The 7,789-nt window shown below is 37.9% G+C and overlaps 1 non-coding gene across 1 annotated transcript; it reads left to right on the top strand.

Moving 5' to 3' along the window:
* The first annotated feature begins 4,468 nt into the window (after window positions 1-4,468).
* Window positions 4,469-4,575, top strand: LOC112088296. Its single transcript, XR_002900459.1, has one exon. It is a non-coding gene; the product is annotated as a small nucleolar RNA R71 (small nucleolar RNA).
* The last annotated feature ends 3,214 nt before the right edge of the window (window positions 4,576-7,789 follow it).

Raw genomic sequence — 7,789 nt, 5'->3', positions numbered from 1 at the left:
AAATACAAACCTAACTAGACCGTTGATCCATCAGGCAAAAATCTACACACTTAGATCTAACTTCCACTAAACCAGCTCTTTACATTCATTAAGTGCATAGTGAATTCTCATTAAAGACATAATTCAGGGTAGACGGCGTTTGGTAATCAAGGGTTATTTAAGTGGTGGAGTTAAAGTGTTTCGGGTTACCTAAAGAACTGGAGGATGCAAGATATTATGCAAAACCGCAAGAGAGAGAAGGACCTTTTCAGTCACTTCTCCTTTGCCAAATGATGTGGCATAATCTTCCTCCATTGTTGTAAACAGCTACTCCCCCAGACTTAGATCTTTTTTAGGAATCAGATGGATGATCTCCAAAACTCCATATAATCGAACTCTAGCTTGCCTCAAGTATAAAATTCGATCATTTTAGACTCTCTAAGGTTTTTATTTCCTTTTATTTCTTTTTTTTTTTTCTTTTCTTCTCTTTTTTGGTTTTTTTTTTAGAAAGAGAAAACACCTTTTATAGAGAGAGAGTCTAAAGGACGAAAATGTATCAAGATTTTGAAGTTTTCCAAAGAAAACTAAGTTTTCTCCTTTTGTTGAATCATTCCAATGAAATCGCGAGTCTCTGTCTTTAGTGACTGAAAACCGCGTTGATCCTCTTTCTCTCTGACGTTTTTGCACATATCTACATATAGGACAATGAAAAACAGGAATGCATGTGGTTTAAAAGAGGTTTGGTTCGGTGGGGAACTAGCTAAAGATAAACTAGCCATTCAAGATCAACAAAGAGTGGTAAAAGGATAAAGGAGTCTTGAATGTATGATTCGTTTCCCTGATCTAATGCTTTAATGAGAAAGTTAAGTCAAAATTAAGTCCAAATAAAATGAGCTAGTATATCCTGTCAGAAAGAATCTCCATGAATAGAAGTCCTCTGGTGGGAGTTCGTAGTGTAAGTACTCTAGCTACCGCCTAATCTAGGCCTAAATCACAGAAAGAGCAAAAAACGAGGAAACAGCGTAGAAGCACACTGGTCTAAATCATCATAGTATTGTTTTTATTTTCCTGGTTTGAAAACGTTTTGAAAAATTTTTGAAAACTTTTTGAATAATTTTTTATATCCAAAACAAACTCAAAACAAATCAAATTTCGTTAGTAACGGATGAACATCCTCCCCCAGACTTATTTCACATTGTCCTCAGTGTGATGAAATCTAAGAAAGGATGGATAAGGAAGTAGAAAATTGAAGTGTTTAGATGTACTTACCTTTCCGGAAGAATGAGTCGCAGTTGGAATGATGGTAGCACAGGTCGAAGTTTCAACAGGGCCGGAATGATTGTTGTTTTCTGGTTTATGATTTCTGCTCGTCTTTTATTCGTTCTTTTTTGTAAAAACCTTAAATTAAATGAAACAAAAAACAATGCAAGAAAATAGAAAATAAAGATCAAAGGGAAATAAGTAAAATACCGAGTGGGTTACCTCCCACTAAGCGCTTGTTTTAAGTCGTTAGCTTGACTTGGTCGTCTTTTAGGCATTAGGCGCATCTGCTAAGGAGATTGGATCCTCCTTTTCTTCTTGAATATCTGCAAGATATGGCTTAAGACGTTTACCATTGACAGTGAAATCGCCTCCTTGTCGGTTCCATAGAACCACAGCACCATAGGGTAAAACTTCTTTGATTTTGAAAGGTCCAGACCATCGTGATCTAAGCTTCCCAGGAAATAATTTTAACCGTGAGTTATAAAGTAGAACCTGGTCATTAGGTGAGAACGTCTTATGAACTATTTTCCTGTCATAAACCTCCTTCGTCTTCTCCTTATAGATCTTAGAATTCTCATAGGCGTTATGGCGAATCTCGTCTAACTCATTTGGCTGAATCAAACGTTTTGCACCTGCTATCTGGATGTCGTAATTCAACTTTCTTATGGCCCATTCTGCCCTGAGCTCTAACTCCCATGGAAGATGACAAGCCTTACCATAAACAAGATGAAAAGGTGTAGCGCCCAATGGGGTTTTGAACTCAGTTCTATATGCTGACCAATCTTTTCTTGTTGGTCCTATTGTCTTTTCCATAATTCTTTTGAGTTCTCTGTTTGATACCTCCACTTGGCCATTCGTTTGTGGGTGATAAGGTGTAGCTACCTTATGTTTCACTCCATTTTTCTTCAAGAGATTCTCAAACACTTTGTTGATGAATTGAGAACCACCATCACTGATGGCGAGTCGCGGAACACCAAATCTTGGAAATATGATCGACTTGAACATCTTCATTACTACTTTTGCGTCATTTGTGGGGTTGGCTATGGCTTCTACCCACTTAGACACGTAGTCAAAAGCAACAAGGCTGTACTTGTTTCCAAAAGACGAAGGAAAAGGACCCAAAAAGTCGATTCCCCAAACATCAAAAACTTCGACTTCTTGAATGAAGTTTTGTGGCATCTCATGTTGCTTGCTGATGTTCCCTTGTCTTTGGCAAGCATCACACTTAGCTATGAATTTATGGGCGTCCTTGAACATGGTAGGCCACCAATAACTGGCTTGTAAAACCTTCGCTACAGTCTTATCAGTAGCAAAGTGTTCAGCATAGTTAGATCCGTGACAATGAAAAAGGATTTCTGGAACTTCTTCTTCGGAGATGCACCTGCGAAACAAGTTATCTGCACACTGCTTATAAAGATATGGTTCATCCCAAAAGTACCTTCTTATATCACGCAAGAATTTCTTTTTGTTGTAGCCGAAGAATCGTGGCGGTTCGACCTCTGCTGCTAGGTAATTCGCAATATGCATAAACCAAAGAAGCTCAGAAGGTTTTGCTTTTGGAGGCGGGGCTGGACGTGTCTCTAGGGTGATTGCTTTAGCATTACCATCTTTCTCCACGTCTCCAATAGGGTCTTGAGAGGTCGATGTCGAGCTTGCACTAGGTGAGGTAGCTTTGCCCTTAGATTTCTTTGATTTTCGCTTAGACTTCCTTGCTTTGTGCTTTGATTTTCTCGACTCAACAACTCCCTTAGGCTCGACTAAAGGGGCTTGTATAGAAACGTGTTGGCACCTTTCCTTGTTATCTCCAGGGTCTAGAATCAACTTCTCTTCCTTGTAGATGATTATACAATACGAGCTTCCACCACTACAGACTGCAGGATAGAAGATTCTCTTTTTTACTTTAGAAAAACAAACTCTTCTGTTGGGATAATCAACAACTGCCCCCACTGTTGCAAGGAATGAACTTCCAAATATTAATGCCCTGGGAGAGTTATTTTCCATCTCAAGAATGTGAAAATCAACAGGGACAAGACACCCTCCTACTTGCACCATCAAATCTGTTACGAAACCATACGGAATCGTGCTTGAATTGTCTCCAAACTTAACAGAACCGTGAGGAGGTTTGATGTCACACATCCCCAGCTCGTTTGCAATTGCTTTAGGCATCACATTCACATTTGCTCATGTGTCACATAGAGAGTCAGAAAATTCCATACCTTCAATTATGGAGGGGAAGACAAACTTCACCGAATCGTTTATCTTATGAAGCTTCCTTTGGTGTGGAACTTTTCCTATTGCATCATACTCTTCAGGACATGCTGGAGATTCAACTTCAGTGTCCTGATTGCTAGGAATAGGCGTGACTTCTCTCTCACCATCAGTGTTTATGACATTGCAATGCCACATTGGATTATCTACGGTTTTTCCTGGAAGGTGACCATCTTGTCTCTTCACACTTTCTCCAATTTGTCCGATTTGTTTCTCGAGCATCTTGACATGATTTGAGAGGTTAGTGAACTTCTGAAATGACTCCTCATTGTTCTTGTTGAGGTGATCATTCATGATGTCTAACTTGTACCCAAGATCATTCATGTTGTCTAACTTAAGCTCAAGGTTGCGGATGTCTTGGGCGATTTCTTCATGTACCTCAGCAATTTGTCTCTCCATAGCTTCGGTGCTTTTTGAACTATCTATGATTTGCGATAGCTGCACGTTCATGCTATCAACATGAGTGGAAATAGCTTCAAATTCATCATTAAGGTCAGTGTATAAGCAGTCCATTCTTATATCCACATCGTCTGCTAATCTTTGCAGCTTCATAAGAAGTGGTTCCACCATAAGCTCGAACTTGGCGTCTTGAGAGGTTGGGGGTGATTTTGGAGCAGATTGGAGATTCATATGGGTGTGATCTTGTGCTCCAAGTTGATGATTAATCTGAGCTGCATTAACTGATTCGCAGACATTAACCGAACGCTGCTGGTTTTTGAGAAACAATTTCACCATCGCTTTAAGTTCTTCAATCTCCTTATGATAATGGGAAGTAGAACGTGATGTTCTTCCTTGATCAGCACAATTGTTTCTGCTGCTTGTAGCAAGATTATCAATCAAGATGTAAGCTTCTTCCACAGTCCTTGTCATGAAGTTTCCATCGCTTGCTACATTTAGAGGTGCCTTAGACGTCCATTCAAGACCTTCGTAGAAGGTATTCAAAATGCATGTCTCTGTAAAACCATGATGAGGACATTCCCTAATGTAGCCTTTATAACGATCCCAAGCTTCATGAAAAGGTTCGTCTCCTTTTTGTTGGAACCTATAAATCTTGTCTCTAAGGAAGTTTGATCTAGAGGTGGTGTAGAAATGGTTAAGGAAGGCAGCCTTGCATTCGTCCCATGATCCGAGTGAACTACGAGACAAAGACTTAAACCATGCATGCGCCTTATCACAAAGAGAAAATGGAAACGACTTGCACTTTATGTAATATGCAGGAACTCCGATTGATTGTTTGGTGCTGCAAATTTCTTCAAAATCTTCAAGATGGTCCATAGGGTTCTCTGATGCATCGCCATGGAACTGGTTCTGCTTGACCAATTTTATGAGTTTCAGACTAATCTCATAGTCTACGTTGATGGGTTGTAAACTAATAGGAGAACGGTTCTCATAGAAAGCATACGGAGTGTTATAATCTCCTAGAGTTAAGCGAAGAGCGTTTTGGAACTTAACGTGCTCATCAACGTTTTTCTGGACGTGGTGGTTATCTCTATGCCTATCTAAACCTTGCAAGTGTCTATTGTTATCGCCCATTTCTAATTTTTGTGTGGATGTGGTTTTTGTTTTTTAAAGAATTAATTAATTAATTAATTTATATATATTTTATATCATATATATATTTTTTTCGTTTTTCGTTTTTTTAGTTTATATATAGATATATTATAATTTTTCAAATTTCTTTTTATGTTAATATATATATATTTTTTTTATAAAATAATAAATATATATATATATATTTTTAGTTATATATATATAGATTTATATATATATATATATTTTCGTTTTTTAATATTAATTTATATATGTATATACATAGATATTATATAAAATAATAAATATATTCTTGTTTTATTTTTTTATTTTTTCAAAAATAAAAAAGAGAATGTACCTTATACTCGATTCTGACCTGAAACTCGTAGGCAACGTTAAAAGTCCCCGGCAACGGCGCCAAAAACTTGATGTGCTCAGGTTTTAACCCTAGTTTTCTGCAAGCGCACAGATGTACGTTGTAGTACTTAGGGGTCGATCCACTGAAGACCAAGTAACTGCAGTACGAGTTTACTTGAGATGAGAACTGAGCTAAGATGAAAATATGGGGGTTTGTTTGGGGGTTGTGAACAGCGACGAAAATAGCAAATAATAAATTTAAAAATAAGTAAACAATAAGATCAAATCAATACGAGAAGGTGTTGGGCGTTAGGGAATTCGCCGGGAAATCATAGACTAGTTAACAAGAGAATTAAACTTAGAGTTTTCTAAAGATATGTTTCTGAAATCAAACCCAGACTAACATACTCACGTAGTATTAATCACAAATCAATTCACTCAGATTTACTAAACTCCCATTCGGTTCTCTAAGTGTCAAGACAAATCAGTTTGATAATTTCACAAAACGTTTTAGATCGACTCACGCCGTCTAAGAGAATTTGTTCATCTAAATATGGTTAATCGATTCAACAACACTTTTGGTGAGTAAATCAACCTAATCGCAGTAGCTAGATGATCGATCCAAGCCACATAAACGAAACGCAAATTTAGACGAAGAACTCTAAAGATAAACCCTAATCTAACAAACCAGAAATCAATCCATGAATCCATTTAAAAAATCCCTTAAAACCCAACAAGGGAATTACTCAATCATAGTGTATAAAAACATCACAGAAGTATTGTACTTTGCTGAAAATTAAGTAAGAGAAAGGTAAAGAACGAAGAACGAGGATGAAGATGGAGATCGATGGTGGCTCCTTTGGCGACTCCTTCTTCTCCCGAAGACGGCAACTCCGAGGTATGCGGCTCTTCTCTGCTCTCTCTCCACGACTTGGTCATTAGAATGACCTAAAACGAGTATATATAGCCTTCTAAATCGTTGGAAACGTCTAGGGTTTGAAGAATGAGTAGTGGGCTGGACTTGGGCTTGAATTAGGTCACTTTTGGACGTCAACGTTGTCTGGCCGCGGTCGCGGTGGTCCTGACCGCGGGGAATCATGGTATGGCCGCGGTCGCGGCCTATGCTCTCCTTCGAGACTACATTTTCTGTCTTTAGTGCATCGGGAATATCTGAAGATCTAACCGTTGGATTATCTCCAAACCATTTTCATTAAAAAGCTGGTTGTCTCCTCTATGTTGTCTCAAATTTTGGGGATGATCAGACGGTGAGAAAGTCTCCATCGAGTACCATCCTTCTAACGGTCTGCATTTATCCAAAATTGCTCATTTGTTCCAAATTGCACATCTTTAGGCCAAGTTTCCTGAAAAGTCTTTTAAAACTCTACAACATATAAATCACTTAAAAACCATTGAAAACAGAGTTAAACACCTGCATAAGATATTAAAACGATCCATAAAAATGGTCAAAATCCGGTGTTATCAACTCCCCCAGACTTAAACCTTTGTTTGTCCTCAAACAAAACATAGATCAAGCTAGGAAAGAATCTTTAAAAACCCGCAGGAACTAAACTATATCTCAGTGACCGTCCTTCTAAACCATAACCTATCGTAAAACATCTATCTGGATCTAGTCTAGAAAATTCTCACCAAAATACAAACCTAACTAGTCTGTTGATCCATCATGCAAAAATCTACACACTTAGATCTAACTTCCACTAAACCAGCTCTTTACATTCATTAAGTGCATAGTGAATTCTCATTAAAGACATAATTCAGGGTAGACGGCGTTTGGTAATCAAGGGTTATTTAAGTGGTGGAGTTAAAGTGTTTCGGGTTACCTGAAGAACTGGAGGATGCAAGATATTATGCAAAACCGCAAGAGAGAGAAGGACCTTTTCAGTCACTTCTCCTTTGCCAAATGATGTGGCATAATCTTCCTCCATTGTTGTAAACAGCTACTCCCCCAGACTTAGATCTTTTTTAGGAATCAGATGGATGATCTCCAAAACTCCATATAATCGAACTCTAGCTTGCCTCAAGTATAAAATTCGATCCTTTTAGACTCTCTAAGGTTTTTATTTCCTTTTATTTCTTATTTTTTTTTCTTTTCTTCTCTTTTTTGGTTTTTTTTTTTTTTAGAAAGAGAAAACACCTTTTATAGAGAGAGAGTCTAAAGGACGAAAATGTATCAAGATTTTGAAGTTTTCCAAAGCATACTAAGTTTTCTCCTTTTGTTGAATCATTCCAATGAAATCGCGAGTCTCTGTCTTTAGTGACTGAAAACCGCGTTGATCCTCTTTCTCTCCGACGTTTTTGCACATATCTACATATAGGACAATGAAAAACAGGAATGCATGTGGTTTGAAAGAGGTTAGGTTCGGTGGGGAACTAG

The sequence above is a fragment of the Eutrema salsugineum genome, unplaced genomic scaffold, assembly GCF_000478725.1.
Source record: "Eutrema salsugineum unplaced genomic scaffold, Eutsalg1_0 scaffold_15, whole genome shotgun sequence".
Classification (NCBI taxonomy): Eukaryota; Viridiplantae; Streptophyta; class Magnoliopsida; order Brassicales; family Brassicaceae; genus Eutrema; species Eutrema salsugineum.
This window is presented reverse-complemented; position numbering and strand designations above follow the sequence as displayed.